Source organism: Neovison vison, chromosome 6 (genome assembly GCF_020171115.1).
Source record: "Neovison vison isolate M4711 chromosome 6, ASM_NN_V1, whole genome shotgun sequence".
In the NCBI taxonomy this organism is placed as follows: Eukaryota; Metazoa; Chordata; class Mammalia; order Carnivora; family Mustelidae; genus Neogale; species Neogale vison.
This window is the reverse complement of record NC_058096.1, coordinates 18,554,930-18,575,335: the sequence shown is the minus strand read 5'-3', so window position 1 is coordinate 18,575,335 and position 20,406 is coordinate 18,554,930. Positions and strand designations below refer to the sequence as shown.

The window sequence follows — 20,406 nt, the reverse complement described above, 5'->3', positions numbered from 1 at the left end:
TATAAAGCCAACTCAAATTGTGTGATAGATAGTGCTTATTAGCATGTAAAAGTCTTTAAAGGAAAAAAAAAATCAGGGAACTAAACAGCATTACAAAAAATGTCTGGAGGTTTATGCATCAAAATGTCACCAATTTTAGATCCTTTCTGGTCTGCATGTTTTGATTTTTCTTTTATGATCATAGATTTAGTAATACCCTAACAAAAAGACTTTATTTTTAATAAAGTTTATATTTCCATACTTTTATATAAATTTCCAGAAAGTCATCTACTCAATTAGGACAAAAATGACTACATATATTTCAGAACAAATGACAAAATATTTCTTCTTCATTTGGAGCAAAACATTAAGACAAGGAATGTTCTCTTATTCTTCAGATGTTTGCAGCTATTACATAAGAAAATTTATCACTAGTTTTATCCTATTGAAAAAATACCCACTACCTTTCTTACATCCTTACATCCTTTTATTCTGCTTAAACTCATACCAGATTTCACTAGTCAGACTCACACCTGTGAACCTAAGAGGTAGTGTAAGAGTTTTCACTGATCGTAAACTCAAACAAGAAATACTCTCCTGCCCTCACCCCCCATCTCCTCTTGCACTACTGCTACAGAAACGCTATCTGAAAGCTTTTTGTCCACACACTGGCTGGAGAATGAAACGTGATTCTATTGATTCGGAACATATCAAAGATTGTGGTAAAATTTATCTTCAAGGGAGAAAGGAAGTGAAAAATTAGTTTTTGGAGATAAGTACCTATCTGAGACAAATCTGAAAAACACATTTAAAGAGATTTTTCTCAATTTCAACCTTCAGTTCTTGTATTGACTAGCATAGGATGACGTTTTAACCCGAATCAAAATATTATATTTGAAATATGTTGTGTATTTACTTGCTGCTAAGTCCCTCATTGTTATTAAAGCATTGGAAGCAAAAATTGGGGATTTTTAATTCATTCATTCATTCATTCATTTTTAAAAATCCATTTCCATATAACCCAGTAGTATGCTGGAGAATTAATTGTGCCCATTTTCATGTTGATGACTCGAAATCAGCATATGCTACCAATCAGGGATTTTCTCTTTTTTTTTTTTTTTTTTCTTGGACATCCAGTTAATGCATAACCCCTCCCAAACCATCAGGAAGCCCTGAATTAGCTCTCTAACCATCACAGTTAATGCAGTCACTGGGCTTTCAGTCACCCTAGTAGAACTGGTCAGCTGAGAACCACAGATGTCAGCAACACACATGACATCCCATAAAATCTGTAGGGACAAGCACTCCTTGGCTAGTACTTCTTTAATCCTATGTAGACCCTGCATGGTGAATGGAACAGCACGTAATCACAGAAATCAGTGGTGCAGACTATGTGTGCAGGAGTATACTTTAGTACTAGTGCAAATGAGTACAAACATGACACACTAGACAAAAATGTTACTTGGATACACCAGGGTCTGTCTATCTTTATTGCTAATGAGACCAAATTTGTGATATTACCTTACTAAATAACACTGGATGCAGTGTATAGATGGACTGGAGAGCAGACATATAGAAGCCAATAGAAAGTTACAGCACTGTCAAAGATGTCTTTATGTAGCTCACCTTAAGCCAATTCAGCATATGGCCAATGCTCAGCTATTCAAAAATGATTATATATCTCTTAGATTTCCCAATTTCCTTCTTTATCCCTCCTCTTCCCTAATGCTTGGACATTTTAAACTGTTATATATTATCCTTCAATTTAATATCATATTTCAGAATTATCTGTAGATTTTGTTATATAAAATAATATAATGGGATGATCCTCTCTACTGGGAGCTAGCAATAGTTAAAAATAAATATATACCAGAGTGAAAAGGGATAAAGCCACCAGTGTGTGTGTGAGTGTGTGTGTGAAATCACAAATTATTCTGTGCAGAATTTCAAGCAGAAGAAATCAAATAGAGTATTTCTGTAAATAGGAACACACTCATAATGCAATAAATGTTTATTGAACAAATAGTATATAGGACACACTTCTTGTTGCTGGACTGAATCAAACTGATGAAAGATAGCCCCAACCCTGAAGGAGATGAATAGTTGATACTTTACATCAACCACAGGAGTGATACAAGTAAATGACAGTGTTCAAGGCAAAACAAAATAAAGCAAAAGAAAACCTTTACAGAGCAGGTGAGACTGAAATGGGTCTTGGAAGATGGGGAGGTTTTCACACAGTGGTTTTGAGCCACAAGTTCCTGTTTTTAGTTATAACAAATTTGGTGAATATTGTTCACATCAACATATACCCAATATTAACATGGAAACAATCTACTTCACTAACAAGTAACGAATTATCTATAATTTCCTTTCTCATACTTACCTAGAGTAGTGACTCTCTCCTGGAGCATGCGTCAGAAACTTCTGGGAAGCTAACAGATTATCGGGCTATCACCCAATGCTTCTGATTTAGTAGATCTGAGTAGGACCTACTTAAGCATAAGTAGGACTTAAGCATCTGAGTTCCCAGGTGATGCTCGATTCCACTGGCCCAATAATCATGATTTGAGAGCCACTGATTTGAAGGACCTGGGATGGATCCCTGGCTTCACAACATATTGCCTGATCTTCAGAAAAAGTCTCAACCTCCCAAGACTCTGTTTTACCATCTGTAAAGGTAATGACCTTGGTAATGATGATTCCCACCTTCTAAGCCTATTTTGGGAATTAAATTGAGTAATGCATATAATCCAGAGCCTGATATAGTAAGTGCCCTGCACTGGAGAGCAATGATACCTTCCCCACCAAGGGAAGCTAGTGAGTAAGGGTATGCCAAGTATTATGGGCTGAATGTTTATATCCCTTCCCCTGCCAAATTCACATGTAAGACCCTGAAACCCAATGCGATGGTATTTGGAGTTGGAGCCTTTACAAGGTAATTAGGTTTAGATGAGATCATGAGGTAGTGTACTCATGATGGGATTAATGCCCTTAAAATAATTAGAAGAGACACAGAGTCTGCTCTCTCCTGGTGTCTCCTCTTCTCCTCCTCCCCTCCCTACCCACAAGCATGCATGAAGGAAAGACCACATGAGCACACAGCTAGAAGGCAGCTGTCCACAAGCCAGGAAGCCAGTCCTCAACAGACACTGCATCTACCAGAACCTTGATCTCCAACGTTCCAGGCTTCATAACTGTGAGAAACAAATTCTTGTCATGTAAGCTCCCCAGTCCAAGGTATTTTCCTATAGCAGTCTGAGTAGACTAAGACATCAAGAAAACAGTGCGAGCTATGGAATGGAGGTGGGATTGGATCATGCTGTGTTCATAGAATGGCACGCAGTTAAGACAAGCTAGGATGTAGCATTCATGTTGGGGAAAGGTGGGGAATCTCAGAGGACCTCAGTGTGAATGGGGAGGAACCCTGAAATTCCTTGCGAACCTCTTTCTTTGTAGTTGTCTGAAGTGTCTTGCAGGTATTAGCCTCTACTTTCTCTCAAAATGCCTATTATTTCTAGAAGTAAAACAGGAGTATTCAAATAACTAGCCAGCAATTATAAAAGTAAAAAATGACTTTAGCTGCTCATTCAAAGCATGTGTTAAACAGAATTGAGCAAAGAAGTGTTTGATATTCCCAAGGCAGAAGGACAGTGAAAACTCCACATACAAGAATTCTATTAATGTCCCAAGAGGACCCTCATAATGAAGCTGTATTACAGGCAAGTGCTTAAGCATCTTTTTCATTAACCTCACACTGCAAGCTACTTATCCTTTTGCTTTGAAACTGACCCCTAGTGATTTGCAGTTGAAGTTGAAATTTTTATATAATTTAATTTCACAACTTACTCTAAAACTACAGTAATTGACATTGGGTATTGGGTATTAATATGAGAATAAATAAGTAGATCAATGAAACAGAAATGCAATGGGTTGAATGATAGCCACAAAAAGATATGTCTGTATTCCAACATCCAGAGGCTGTGAATATAATCTTATTTGAAAAAAAGAGATGTAATTAGATTACAGACGTAGTTAAGTTAAGATGGGTCCTAAATCCAATGGCAGGCATCCTTATAAGAGAAAAGCAGAGGGACATTTGAGACTCAGATCCACTGGGAAGAAGGCACAGATTGGAGTCACACAGCTCCAAGACAAGAAATGTCTAGAGCCACCAGGAGCTAGAAGAAGGAATGATTCTCCCCTTCAGCCTACAGAGAGAGCTCAGTCCTGTAACATCTGAATTTCAGACTTCTACCATCCACAACTGAGACACATTTCTTTTGTCTTAAGCCCCCCTGTCTGTAGTAATTTCTTAGGACACCCTAGGAAAGTAATAAAAGAAGAAACAGAAGAGATTCCAAACACAGATCTACCTTTATAGAGTAACTTGAACTACAAGCAAAACAAAGCAATTCAGGTGAGAAAAGAAGGTCTTTTCAATAAATTATTCTGGGTACACTGAATATTTACGAGTGGGGAAAAAAGTGACTCTTATCTCACACCATACACAAAAGTAATCTGATATGGATTATAGATCTAAACATGAAAGCTAAAATAAATGGAGTTTCTGGAGGAGAACACTTTCATAACCCTGGGACAGTCAGAGATTTTGAAAAAGAATACCAAAAACACTCACCATAAAAAAACACTGATGAATATGATGCGGTAAGCTGAATAATAGCCCACCAAAGATGTCCAGGTCCCAACCCCCAGAACCTGTGAATATGTTAGATTACACTGGAAATGGGAATTAAGGTTGAGATGGGATTAAGGTTGCCGACTTTGAAGATGGAGGAAGGGAACACAAGCCAAGGAATGCAGAAGCTACATTCCTACAAGCTGGAAAAAACAAAGAAATGAATTCTGTCCTAGAGCCCATAGAAAGAAATACTGTCCTGCCAACATCTTTATTTCAGCCCAGTGAGAGCTGTGTCAGACTTCTGGTGCACAGAACTGTATAAGAAATACTTTGTTTTAAACCACTAAGTTTGTGGTAATTTGTTACAACAGCCATGGGGAAAAGATGCATATGACTTCATTAAAATTAAGAACACCTGTTTATGGGAGGACTGAAAAAGCAAGACACAGACTGGAAAAAGATATTTATCATGACTCTATCCCACAGTGGACTTGTATCCGGAATATAGAGGTAACTTCCATAAATCTATAATAAAGTGGCAGACAACCCGAGTTTTTAAAAGGGCAAAAACCTTGAAAAGGTACTCCACAAAAGAAGAACTGAAATAAGCAATAAAATATGAAAAAAGTCTCACTATCATTACTTCTCAGGAGAAGACCAAATTGAACCCTGTAAGATAACACTATATGCCCACAGACTGTCTAAAATAGAAAGGCTGGAATGAAAGTGTTGGCAAACACATGAAGCAAATGAAACTCTCAAACCTTGCTGGTGGGGGGCAAAATGACACAACCCCTCTGAAAAGTTGTTTGGTAGAACCTACTGAAGTTAGATGTGTTTATACCCAGAATCCTACTCCTACACCAATCCTAATTAGAATATTCAAAGCAGCTTTATTCAAAATAATCAGAAACTGGAAACAATCCAAATGCCCCAAACAAGGAAAATGGATAAATGAATTCAAGCATACCAATACAATGCCATGCTACATTGGAGTAAAGAGAATAAATGCACACTCAAAGCGTGGTTAAATCTCAGAGCCTTTATGTTGAGTGAAGGTAGCCAGACATTAAAGAGTGCATATGCTATGATTCCAAGTATATGAAATTCAATAGCAGAACTACTGTACAATAGAAAAATCAAAATAGTGGATAATTCTAAAGAGGGGCTGGTTACTGTCTAAGAAGATATAGGGAAACTTATGGGATATTTGAAATTATCCATATCTTGATATGGATAATTTAAAAACTAGAAAGCCTTACAGTTAAGATACTATTTCACCCACCTTAACCCATGTATGTTCTATCACCCTAAAGTTTCTTAACCAATAGATTAAGAGTAGAAATTAGTCCAGTTTTTCATCAAAAGATAGTCAAGTTTCTGAATTCTTTCTTCTTTAAACCAATCATTCCTGGCAGAGTGCTCTTCATAGAGATTTCTCTATATGACACAAAACATGAAAGGCACAGGTACTCTATTACTAGCTAGGACTTTGACCTCCAAATGTTGCTTAGCACCACCTAAACAGCCGCCTAATTTATACCACCCGTGACCCAAGCATACTGCTCCCTTGTTTACCCTAAACTCCTGACTCTTTGTAAGGCCCAGGATTCTTCTGAAGTGGAAGATGGTCCAAAGCCAGATAACTTACCTGAAAATGAAAAATCTCTAAAAGAGGCAATACAAAACAAAAAGGGAAATGATCCAAATTGGAAGTGGGGAAGAGAAATGGAGAGAGATCAAATGAAAACTCCATGCTGAAGGTAAATATGAATTCCTTTCCTGTTACTTCCTTCCTCACCACCCAAGCCCAGTTATATGACCTTGTCTCACTTTGTGTAACATGCATCTTTGTTGTAGAAAATGGAGTGGGGAATGACAGAGGATTTCCTTCTAGAGGGGTTGAGTTCCCTTTAGAGGTTAGAATATACAGCCAACAGGAGGACCATCCTCCTCACTTCTTTCTGTATACAGACTTAAATGTTCAGTCTGTGGGCTTATTTATTATTAAATTTATTAAAATTATGTATTTTTTTTTTTTACAACAAGCTGGTGTAGCTAACAGGAGCTGGAGGAACACAGATCCTAATGATAGTAAAGTGGACTACAGGATGGGAACTAAGTGAGCATATGATAAGACCTGTGTCTTACTTTGACAGAGTATAGGTCCCCTCTTTATCTTCCCTCCAGCAGGAAGAGACTCCACAGCACCACCGCACAGGTGCTTTCAGTTCAGAATGGCCTTTTGTCCTTTCAGGTAGGGATTATAGACCGGAGCCATCTGTCTAGTGTCTGTGTCACATCTCTTTTAAAAAGAAAAAGATGGGGGGCGGGGAGGAAAGAAAAAGGAAAGGGAGTCAAAATTTTAGCATGGAGTTCTTTTTAACATTTGAAAGTCTTGAACATATAAGTATTTTAACAGAGAAGCTCTAATAGCAAGTAAACATTTAAAGAAACAGCTAAGAGAAGAAATCAGCCATGTGCACTTGGAGACTCTACCAAGGCACAGATTCAAGGAAATCCCCTTCTCTGACACCACTTGTATACCTGTATATTACAGACTCCAGGAGAGCAGGGAGCCTCACTTGGTTAACATAAAGTTGCTAGTACTTACCTTGGTGAGAGCACATGGCAAGTGTTCAAAGGAGAGGAAGGAAGGAAAAGATGGAGGGGAGAGAAAGAGGATGAGGAAGGAGGGAAGGTGGATGGACATGGAGCATTACTCTGTCCTGTTTTGTATTGGAAGCCATCTTTGCCTTTTGAGTAACCACCACAATCTACCCTACAGCAAGAGATTGGTCTCAGATAGCCACTACAGAAGTGACTAAGTATCTTGTTTCCTATCATAAGTCTTATACTGACTTCAGTTCCCCTCTCTTTTTATTTCATGGTTTCCCCCAGATAATCTTTCCTTCTTGGAACATTTCAACATGCTTGGTCATATTTATTGATAGTATTTCTAGGGTTGCTCCAATATATTACAGAGCCTGTCAATACCCTCCTTGAAAATCTTCCCTTCTCACTGTAAGGTTGACAGGAAACAGTTCAAGAATGTTCACGCATTCTTCCAATGTGTATAGATTCTTCTTTAGTGTTTCTTTTTTTTTTTAAGATTTTATTTATTTATTGGACAGAGAGAGAGAGATCACAAGTAGGCAGAGAGAGAGGGGGAAGCAGGCTCCCTGCTGAGCAGAGAGCCCAGTGCGGGGCTCAATCCCAGGACCCTGAGACCATGACCTGGGCTGAAGGCAGAGGCTTAACCTTCTGAGCCACCCAGGTGCCCCAAGTAGTTCTTGAACTTAACAGAAAAGCTTAGTTTTCAGCATATCTTGAGTGCATGTTCTTATGGTTTGACACCTTATGTTTAGGAAATATAACTTAAAAGGCTACTGACTGGAAAAACTATTTTTGAGACAAAAATTACATCAATCATCTGGAATATAATTAGGATTGCTAAATGATTACCTATTGTCTTGAAGGCAAAAAATAAAAAAAAAAGAAAGAAAGAAAGAAAAACTTCCTCCCTGTTTGTAATTTTAAATTCAGTAAGTGTTAATTTTGAATGTCTTTACGTGTACAGTCTTCAAGAGATGTAAAATTAAATCACTTGAACAGAAAGAGGTATGAAATTCAGTGAGGTCAATTTTTTTTTCTTTTGATCAGTGAAGCAATTTATTTGAAACAATCTAAAACTTTAAGATCAGGTCTTTACAGCTCAACCATGTCAACTCATAAATTTGTTTTCGATGCAGTCTTGAATCAGCACAGGAAGATTTTGAAGAACAACATGGACCAAAACTTATCCTGAAGCCCATAAATCATTTCTGACATATATATTCATAACAACAGGCTTCAGAAGAAAAGGGAACAGTGAAAGTTCTAAGAAACTGGGCAGGAATACTTCCTAACGTTCAGTGGTTTAGATGAGTTGCTAAATTCTAAGTTGCAAAAGTATATGTAGTTTGCATGAAAAATAATAATTGTATTCACTATGGGGACAAAAAGTCCCTTTGAACATGCTCTATTTGGGGGTAATTTTGTGACTCAAAGAGTTCTTCACATTTCCCCAGGGATGCTTTAATCATTTCTCGATGTTGCCTTTTAAAGACATCAAAAAAATCCAGTTATGTGTCATAAATGTGCATAGGTACTACAGATATTCAGAACACATATTTCCTGCCAAGTAATTAGGAGTGGAAGAGCCAGTCTCTGTGAGCTGAATGATGGTTTCCCCTATAGTTGAGAACAAGTCCCTTAAATCTCAATATTTCACAATCATTCTTTAATATTCATTAAGGGATCAATGTCCAAATCAAAGTATAGTGGTTTTGAAAGATTTCTGACATTTTCCAGTTCAGTCAAAGGGCACCTTTTGGAGCAATAGCTGAGATTTAGGAACATTTAATGGAAAATATGTATAAGTATTTTAAAATAATCTAAGCCCAAATCTTTACAACAAAGCCATGGCAGGAAATGTCTGAAATTAGGTACAGTTACTATAATCTGAAAGGGTATTTTGGGGGGATTAAACGTAATTTCTGTATGCTCTGAAACCAGAATTAAGTACAATATCCTATAAAGTCATTCCTGGATGGGGGCAGCAATCTTTTTCTTCTTACTTGCCATTATTTGTTCTCGTACATTTTTCTCTCATTCTACATATTACAGAGAAATCAGCAAATCTCTTCATTACCAAAACTTAAACCATTTCATTAATGTAAATGTATTTTTAGTCTGGAAGAATAAACTCATATAAAATGGCACTTATCTGGGCGCCTGGGTGGCTCAGTGGGCTAAAGCCTCTGCCTTCGGCTCAGGTCATGATCCCAGGGTGCTGGGATCGAGCCCCACATCGGGTTTTCGGCTCAACAGGGAGCCTGCTCTGCCCCTCCCCGCCTGCCTCTTTGCCTCCTTGTGATCTCTGTCTGTCATATAAATAAATAAAATCTTCAAAAAAATTTAAAATGGCACTCATCTACTTTGATCTTTATTTTCTGTTGCTTCTAACACTTGTAATCTGAAAAATTTTCCTTCTTTCTGTCAGTTATTATGTTAACTTCCATTAAGTGAAGTAACTGCCTCCTCATATTGGTTTGTATTTCTTTTTTTTTTTACTGAGGGTGTGAGAGTCCTTTTTGGCTTTAGATTTTTTCCTAACCTACAGTTCCTTCTGGTTTCACAGAATTGTTAATTCTCATTCCACTTCTCCAAGAGGCCCTCCCCCACCCCCCCCATCAATATTCTGTTCATTCTTCTATCAAAGTCTAAGTATATCCAAGAGCTTCTTAGATGACTTTTTTCTTGTTAGGGACTTACTATTTAGAATGACTCTTCCAATCTCTCTTGAACCACACTATCTAGGCACTAGGGCTCCTGCTATGGGTTGCACTTTTTCGTTTTAGTTGTATTTGAAATTCATATCACAAAAGGCCAGAATGATGTTTGCAAGTGCTTGGGCTTTCTCTCCTTTCCTTGTTTTGGTTTTCAAGAACTGGCTTTTCACACACTGTTCCCTCTGCCCAGAATGTCCTTTTTTCCCTTCTTTCTCTGGCCAACTCTCTGTCATCCCCTAAGGAGATCTTCTTAGCAATCACTTTTTCTCTAAACCCTTCCAGTTCTCCATCTCTGTTCTTCCAGAACATTTGCACGTACCTCTACTAACACCTAGCAGGTCACACTAAAATTAATTATGTAGACTGTGAGTTCTTGAAGGAAACTCCAGCAGGAGTTTGTTGACCTTGAAGTCTCTGGTGCTCCAGCAGGAGGTTGTTGACCTTGAAGTCTCTGGTGCTTATCCAGTTATTCATTCACCCATTTATTTACTCATTTAGTCATTCATTAAGAAAACATTTTTCAATGGGGCACCTGGGTAGCTCATTTGTTAAGCATCTCCCTTTAGCTCAGGTCATGATCTCAGGGTCCTGGGATGAATCCCTGCACTGGGCTCCCTGCTCAGTGGGAAGCTTGCTTCTCCCTCTCCTACTCCCCTTGCTTGAGTTCCTTCTCCCACTGTGTCTCTCTCTGTCAAAAAATAAATAAAATCTCAAAAAAAAAAAAAATTTTTTTTCAAGAGTCTACTATATGCCAGCAGTCTTTGGGTTCCAAAACTCAGCAATGAAGGACACAAGAAAGATTCCTTGTTTTTCTCAGAAGTTTTTATTTTAGTGGGTAAAGCCTGACAATGAGCAAGTAAACAAATAAATGAACAAGATAATTTCAGTTGCTAACTGCTGCTAGTAAAATATACAAAATAGTCTGGTAATAATGTGATGGGAAGAGTAATACAGACAGGGTGGTAAGACAAAACCTTTTTGGGTGGAGATACTTGAGCTGCAGTCTGCATGGCATGAAAAAACAGCATTAAGAACATCTGATTAGGGAAATGCAAATCAAAACCACAATGCGATAGCATGGTACACCTGTTAGGAAAGCTATTATTAAAAAGACAAGAGACAAGTGTTGGTGAGGATGTGGACAGAAGGGAACCCTTGTGCACTGTTTGTGGGAATGTAAATTGGTGCAGCCACTATGAACAAGAGTTTGGAGGTTCCTCAAAAAATTAAAAATGGAACTACCATTTGATACTACAATTCCACTTCGGAGTATGTATCTGAAGTAAATGAAATCACTATCTCGAAGAGATCTGTATCTGTATCTATAACTGCACACACACACAAACACAGACAGTGATTATTGGAGATATTATTGACATATGACTTATGTGAGTTTAAGGTACATAATATGATCATCTTTCAGCCTTTGAAAAAAGAAGGAAATTCTTTTTTTTTTCCAATTTATTTATTTTCAGAAAAACAGTATTCATTATTTTTTCACCACACCCAGTGCTCCATGCAAGCCGTGCCCTCTACAATACCCACCACCTGGTACCCCAACCTCCCACCCCCCCCGCCACTTCAAACCCCTCAGATTGTTTTTCAGAGTCCATAGTCTCTCATGGTTCACCTAAAAGAAGGAAATTCTATTCTTTGCAGCAACATAGAATGGACCTTGAGTAAATTAAGTCAGACAGAGAAAGACAAATATGATATGATCTCACTTATATGAGGGATCTAAAAAAGTGAACTCAAAGAAACAGAGTAAAATGGTAGTTGCCACAGCCTGAGGGATGGGGGGAATGGGTGAAGGTGGTCAAAAGATCCAAACTTCCACCTATCAGATAAATAAGTTCTAGGGTTATAATGTACAGCATGGTGACTATAACAATATTGTATTATATATTCCAAAAAGTGTGAAGAGAGTATATTTTAAACATTATCATGACACACACATGAATGATAATTATGTGAGGGGACAGATATGTTAACTAACCTTATTGTGGTCATATCACTCTGCAACATGTACATTTATGAAATCATCATATTATGTACCTTAAACTCACATAGGTCATATGCCTATAATATCTCCAATAAAGCTGGGGATAAAAGGATTCTGAAACGTTTTCTTTAAAAAAAAAAAAAAAAGAAGAAGAAAGCAGATCTGGATGTAGTGCCTACAGGCCTTCTAGCAGGAGCAAGTTTGGCACACCCAAGGAACAGAAAAGCTTAAGTGGGTAGATCATAGCAAGTAAGGGAGAAAGAGAAGTAGGATGAGTACAGATCAGGTATAACCTTGAGAGTCATGGTAAGAGGTTTAGATTTTATTCTGGTGCAACTGCATGCCACTGGAGGCCTTGAAAAACAGTGTTGCAAAGTGGCTTGCATTTAAAACACAATTGTTGCATATTTGTTGAATGAAGTCAATAAATTATTTTCCCTTCGTTTCTATATCATGGTGGTAATTTTTAAGTCTTGACTTGCTCCTTCAGTATTGGAAAAAGTTGGAGGAGAAAGATGATGCCCTACCCCTGATTTGCTGACATCCCTCCTCCCAGAGTCTACATTCACTTCATTGTTTTGATCTTCAAGAGTGACTTACTCACACACTGTTCCCTCCTCCCAGAATGTCCTTTCTCCCCTGTTTTTTCTGACCAACTCTTGGTCATCTCCCAAAGAGACTTTCCAAGTAATCAACCTCGGATGGTAGACTGAATCATCTAGTTGGTGGATGACAGTCATAGATCCATATTTCTTGACTGAATAGAACTAATATTTCAAAATTTCTACACAAGAGGGATTTGAAATCTTTTTCTTTCTCCCCCTTTGTTGTATTTTCTTTCCTATCCCAGCAAGATAGCAGTCTTAGTTGCTGATAGATTTTCCCCTTCTGTGTGCTCCACCAAAGTTCAAATTAGGGTAAGTGGGAGGTAATGGCAAGTAAATTGGGCAGGAATTCAGTTATTGTCCTAATCTAAGTCGTAACCTCCAATCCACTTTTAAGGAGTAAAAGAATTTATTGTTTTTGGTCTCATCTGCCTGTCATGTCTTCCCCAAAACTGGTTCTGGACTCAGCGCAAAGAAACAGGGTTTCTGAAATGGCAGCAATGCACAACAGTGTGATGTGGCTGGTTGATGTTAAATTGGAAATTTGAGAACCTGCTAGACTTGGGGTCTAGTTACAAGTCTACTGCTAACAAGCTGTGAAAATTCAGTTACCACACTACTGCTAACACACTGTGAGTCACTGAAAACCAGTAGCTAACTCTTACTCTATGTCAGACACTCATTAAGCACTACATAATGTTATTTAATCTTCAAAACAATTCTGAGATAGATGTAATTATTATCCTGATTTACAAATGAAAACTGGTCCTCTTTTTATCTGGGAGTTATAGATCTACTGAGTCTGATAGCTGCAGTTTGAACCCAGACAGCCTGACCTGAAAGCCTGATTCAGCCTCTTCACGTTTTCATTTTAATTATCTATAAAATGTGCAGATTGGACCAGATAATCTCTAAGGTGTCTGTTAACACTAAATTTCACTGACAGTAGCGCTGCCTGCTCTACCTTCTCAAAGATGGCATGTCCATCTTCAATGCTCTGATTTGGGCAAAATTACCCCCATTTCTGCTGCCATTTATTTTTGTGCATAGTTAGTCAAAAGCACACTATTCAGCTTCTGAGTTGGAGCTGAATGTTTCCCCCACCCCTTCAAATAAATGTAAAGCTAAATTAATCAGGTCAACAAATCTGACCTACATATTTTTCCCAGTACTTACCGTTACAACTCTGTCTCTTATGAGCAGCTGAAGACTCTAAAACTCAAATCGTACATTTTGGTAATATCTGTATCTCCAACTATTCTCTATCCATATCCTCTTGCTCTTCCAAGTTGTAATCTTCACCTAGAAGAACCTGTTAATATCCAGTGTCTCCCTGGACATTAAAATCACATTCAGAACCACATCATGCCCTATTTCCCATTATGTTGTTTATTCCCATGTGATATACATGCAGACTGTATCCAGCTGTGATTACTATTGGACCATAGTCATATACTCCTTACCAATTGCTCTTGTTTAAAACTGCTCATCCTGTTCACCACTAAACCCTTTGTTCTGTGGAGAGTGGGCTGGTGAGTCTTGACAGACTCTTCCTCCTAACTTAGATGGGGCCCTGAAAAACCAGTACACCTCCTGAATGACTATGTAGAATCTGCTCTGGGTAATCACAGCCTCAGCACGGAGGCACTATCGCACCCCTCATCCTTCTAGAAGTTCTAGCAGAATCCTCCCATGGCCTAACATACTTGGTCCTCTTTTTATCTGGGAGTTATAGAGTGCTTCTGATTTTTTAAAGGCACAGGTTCACAAGACATGGTTTGACCCATCACACCTCTCATCCTTCTAGAAACTCCAGCAGAATCCTTCCACAGCCTAACATCCCAGGTCTTCTTTTTATCTGTGACTTATGGAGTGCTTCTGATTTTTTAAATGCACAGAATCACAACATGGTTTGACCCAGAGAACTAATGGCCAGCTCTACCGAGATCTAATTTTTTTATTTATGCTTTGCCATATTTCTCACTCTTGACATTAGTTTTTAATACATGCTAATAACTCCAAATCTTCTTCTTAACCTCTTTCTGACTAAGCCATCATGCTGCAGTGTCTCTAGCACACATAATAATTAATAAAAATAGCTAATATATGGTCCCTAAAGACATGTACTAGCACATTTAAGATAGAACTGTTTGCAAGTGCCCCAAACTGAAACTAATCAAATGCCTGTCAATAGTAGAATGAGTAGATTATGGTATATTTCCACAGTGTAATACAATAAGATGACAAGGTAAAATTAGCTGCATGGACGAATCTCACAAATGTAATTTGAGCGAAAAAAGCCCAAGACAAAAGTATAAAACTATATGCTTCTATTTATATGAAGAACAAAAGCAGGTAAAAGCAACCAATGCTGTAGTAGTCAAGATAGTCAAGGTAATGGTTATCCCTGAGTCAAGATAGTGGTTATTCCTGAGAATTGAGGGATAGTGCCTAGAAGGGGAAAAAAGAAGTCTCTGGATATTAACCATATTCTGTTCTTGATCTGAGTGCTGATTACAAGGGAGTGATCAGTTGGTAAAAACCCAGTGAGTAATATACTTTAGGGTATATGCACTTTCTGTATATATTTAAGACTTTAATTTAAAAAAAATTAATGAACTAAAAAAAGAAGATAAAAAATTTAAACTGAAAAAACTAATTTATATTCTATATTAAGGTCTTGTTTTTGCATCAGTTAATGCTTACCTATAGCTTGTTTATGTGCTATTTTATGGCATCTACAGTAATAAAGCCAAATCCAGGATTCTAGGCACAAAGTCTGAGCATGGGTTTAAATCTAATTTCTAGGTGTTTTTTTCTGTTTTTGCTGGTTTTTATTCTGCTGCTTTTACTTTCCTAACCCTGTTTTCTCATTCATAAAATGAAGACAGTAACAGTAACTACTTCTGACGTTTGAAGTAAGCATTAAGTAGACAAATCCTGGCAATGTACACAACATAATACCTACCATGTAGTAAGTGCTAAATAAAACTTTACTGAATTATAGTTTCTAGTTTATCTTTTCTAGAAATACTCATCTCTTATAAGCAGAAGCACTGTGAAAGCGCCCACAAGCCCTTCTGCCTTCAGCTATTAAATCTAGACTACAGAAGGGAGCAGCACGCCTTGCTGTGCACAGGAATGAATGAACCAGGGAAGAATGTCATGCCCGCATGGAAAGATGGTAACTAGAGAAGAGTAAGACTGAGAGCAACTCTAAAACCATCAAGATACATCGTCATCCTCAGATTTTCTAAAAGAAAAATTAAGGTGGAGGGGTGAATACAATCTGCTTCTCTAGGAACCCTGACATGCATAATGACTGTACTGTCCAAGCATGGCGGGCCATTTGCATAGTGGTAAGACTGCTGAGTCAGAGACAAAGCACCAAGATTTAAGCCATGGCTACTGATACCACCTGGGCAAATAACCTCCCTTCTTCCGCATCCTTACCTGTACGTTAAGGGTGGTACTCATCGTAACCACCTCATCGTTTGAGGTTTAAAGCAGTTAATATTGTTAAATAGTTTGTAATAATTGGCATACAGAAAGCACTAATAACTATTTGTGAAAGACAATAAATAAACATGCAGGGTTTACTCCGGAAAAAAATTATAAAGTCAAAACTTGGTTCTATTGTTTGTTTTCTTTGACGTACCTTCACCTGTTCCTTCCAGGTCCCCAATGAACACAAGCCAGCCCCTGGTAACTCAAAGTCCTCTGAAAAATATTACACCCAGACCTGCCTCTTCCCCATCTCAGATCCCCTCCCCGGAATCTGTATAAAATGTACTTTTGTTGTCTGGCTCATTCTACTCAATCTGGAATAAAAAAGCAATCCTTTCTAAGAGATAACAGTGGTTGAATTTTCTCTCAGATAACATTTCTGTTTTTACCAGAGTTTTTTGAAATCTGCCTCATAACCCAGTGAAGTGAGACAAATGGTACGAACTTACACCACCATTTCGTGCTGACTGGGATATATTTTCAATCAGAAAAATTTTATTGTTTTAGATTCAATAAATACATGACTACTTCATATACCCTGACTTTTGGGGAGCTGTAAATTGCAAAATAAAAAGAATTTTCTCTTTTCTACCCTTTCATATCCAAATAAAGGGAAAAAAGTATAAAACTAAGAGAAGGAATATGTTCTGATTCTTTTATTGAGTTTTAATTTCCCAGGGGAACTGCTATGTGCAGCCTATTCTCTCCCATGTTGAAAACTCTGTATTTCCTAATACTCTGCAAGCCTGGGAGATAGTCCCTTCCTCAACCCCACCCTGAATTTCCCTGATTGATTCCAGGCGCAGCTTCATGGCACCCAAGTATATACATACATGTGTGCACATTCACATGAACAAACACACAAACACACAGACATACACACATGACTGGCTTTCCATCCCTTTTCCAGCCCCACAGTCCATTTTCCCAAAAAGAAAAAGAAAAAGAAAAATCCCTGATGACCCAACATGCACAACCTTGACCTCAGTGGTAGTCCTGGAGTCACAAAAAAATTTAGTTAAAAACTGAAGCCAGCCTGAGTTGCAGAAGATCAGGTTTTATGGACTACACAATACTTAGGGACAACAGAAGAAAAAAAAAAAAAAAAAGATAATCCACATTCAGTTCTGAAGACCAGCTCCCCACGTATAGTATGCTGCTGTAACCTTCAGAATGGCTCACCGGAAAGCTGGGGTGGCTCAATCAGTCAAGCACCTGATACTTGATTTAGACTCAGTTATGATCTCGGGGTGGTGAACCCCGTATCAGGTTCCACGCTGGGCGTAGAGCCTCTTGGGATTCTCTCTCTCCCTCTCCCTCTCCCTCTCCCCCTCCCCATTCACTCTCTCTCCCCTGCCCCCAAAAAAAGCCTCACATAATCTGCACCTGTACTTTAGTCCAACATGGCACTGACAGTGTTATCAGTAGGCAGAAGGAAGTCTTGAACTTTAGGAAATGATTGAGTGATGGTGAATTCCAGAGGTCCAAACCACAGCCCTTCTCGCACGCGCACACACACACACACACACACACAAAATGACTAGGAAACATTCTGCAGATTAACTTAAATATATATCTGATGATGGGAACCTGCATAAACCATGATTCAGAAAGTTCCAGATATAAACAATTACCCATATGTATACACAGAAAGCAGTTCCAAAGAAACTGAATCAGGTCAAGACTGAAAGGGGATTCAGGACATCCAGTACAGAACCTTTAGTCTCCAGGCAGGAAGGACTGCTTGAAATACCTTTAAAAAAAACTATTCAATATTTTGGACTTCATATGTATAGCTTACACACGGGTATTCTATGATTACTATGTTGTTTCAAAAATCTAAACCCTTAGAGTCCCAGGAAGGCCATCTACCTATGGTGGCCTCACTGGACAAGAACCATAAGCTACTGGGACGCCTGGGTGGCTCAGGTGGTTAAGCAACTGCCTTCGGCTCAGGTCATGATCCCGGCATCCTGGGATTGAGTCCCACATCGGGCTCCTTGCTCCGCAGGGAGCCTGCTTCTCCCTCTGACTCTGCCAGCCACTCTGTCTGCCTGTGCTCGCTCTCTCTCTCTCTCTCTCTCTCTCTGACAAATAAATAAATAAAATCTTGAAAAAAAAAAAAAAAGAACCATATGCTACTGAGGTCACATGGTCCCATCCCATGCCTCTGCACTGACTCAGTCCCCAATTCCCTCCCAGCAGAAGTCCACAGGCAGCTCAGCCCCCTTCATTCTCTCACTCACCTCTGGATATTCCATCCATTCACTCTCCAATCCAACCCCCAATGGTCTCATTCCTTTGAGGATGTCCACAATGAAAGAAAAGTGCAGAAATGGATTCTGACTGCTGTACCTGTGGGAAGAAATAGGTTGAATGCTTGCACACCCATGGCTAAAAGCAGTGTTGCTCTTGACCTGGATGAGGCCCCTAGACGATGACTTATGTTTTAGCGGGCTCATTCTGGTCCCTTCTTACCATGGCCTTCCCAAGTCAAGATGCTCATGGAACCAAACTTGCTCATGCAAAGCCTATACCTCCACTTATGAACCAGGCTCTATGTATCTGGGACCCTGGAATTCCTTACCCAGACATCACTAAGCCTGCTTCCAAGGCCAGAATGAAACTCTTGGCCATGTGTGCCTCCTGAAAGCAGATGGCACTGGCCATTCGCATTTCTCAGGGCAAAGAGGTTACTAAGGGCCTGCTGTATTTAGGAACAATGGATACAGCTTTGAAGTTCCCACACATATTTGCTGAGATCCCTCTTAGTCCAAGAGAGTTCTGGTAGTAAGGGAGAAAAGGGAAGCAGGCCATCTCTTAAAATATCAAGATGTCACATTTTAGCGTGGAACTCTGAGAATTATGAGAATTAGGAATTTGTGCCGAGCCTCCCAGGTCAATATAAAAGTATATTTGTTAAGGGAGGAGAACAGAACAAATTTTATTTAATAGATTACTCACTTGTATTATAATTTTTTAATAGACAAGCTTTGTGGGCCTAAATTTGCACTCTTATTCTGGAGACAATACTAGGGACAGACCTGCTGAAAAGTTTATTTTCTTAAAGTTCATTGTCTAAAGTTCAAGAAACTAAGTTCTGCAAGGGAACTACTCCTCAAATGTCTCAAGTCACAATTAAACTCTTTAGGACTTCTCTAGGACCAGCAGCATCGCTCTTCAAGTTAACATGGTACCCAACAAATACCACTGCCATCAATCTCATCAAGATGTGCCTCAGGTAATCTCCAGGACTCAGTCCTGAGTCAAATATCTTCTCTGCTGGACTTCCTCTAGTGTCACACGCTAAAAATCCACTGACGTCATTTGCGGTTAAAACAGAATCAATTCCCATTATGCTCTGTGTCTCCTAAGCATAGAATAGAAACAAAATTTAAAATCACAACCACTCTCCACTCCTGCTTGTTCCCGTTAAGAAGTATTATGTCATTAATCCTGAAAAACTAACATTATGAACACCAACATAAGTGAGTAAAGACAAAATACCCGATGAACTGAAAGTCTAGCCGGGTCAGCACTGGAAAGAGCAGAGGTATACTTGAGGAATGAATTGCATAGGTTGGAAAGGAAGGAAGGGGGAAGTGAAAGAAACAATGTGAGAGACAGAGTTGGAAAAAGGCAAGTCTGGACACAGTGTGAGAGAGGAGAAAAATGTGGAAGCAGCTGCCATGTGGAGGAGATATTAAGAAAGACCAGCCATCACAGATAAGATGCTGCCACAAATGTTGCCACTACACCTACCAACAGGGAGAGTCTTCTTTTGTTCTTTGAATCTGTGACCTGCTTTGGCCAATAGAATGTGACAGAAGTGATAGAGTGTAACTTCCAAAGCTGAGCCGGGAAAGATCTGCCATGACCTCTTACACAATTTTAGAACATTCCCTCTTTGAACCTGGCTGCCATGCTGTGGGAAGCCCAACCTCAGAGAGTGGCCAAAATGAAGAGAACCAAGACATTCTGATGAAACATCTCAGTTGAGCTCACAGCTGACAGCCCCGTGAATGAGCCATCTTGGGTGTTCCAGCCAAATGAGTTTCCAAATGACTGCAGTACCTGCCAACAGCATGAGAAGAAAACTACCATCCAGCTGATCTCATCAACCCAGTTATTGATGTTAAGCAACTAAATTTGGGGCGGTTTATTACATAGCACAGATAACCAAAATGTGGGGAAAGATTTCTAAGACACTTAACTGGACATTATGCATGTATTCTCTCTGTGTGTTCTCAAGAGATTAAACAGAAAAGAATTGATTCACTTCAGTTATTTCTAGATGACAGCTTGATGTTGAGGTGGAGCAATGAGATCTAAATGCCT

At 38.9% G+C, this 20,406-nt stretch overlaps 1 pseudogene; it reads right to left on the bottom strand.

The window, feature by feature from the left end:
* The window catches only part of LOC122910006, a 37,758-nt pseudogene extending 19,020 nt beyond the window's left edge, over positions 1–18,738 (bottom strand).
* Between the last annotated feature and the right edge of the window lie 1,668 nt (positions 18,739–20,406).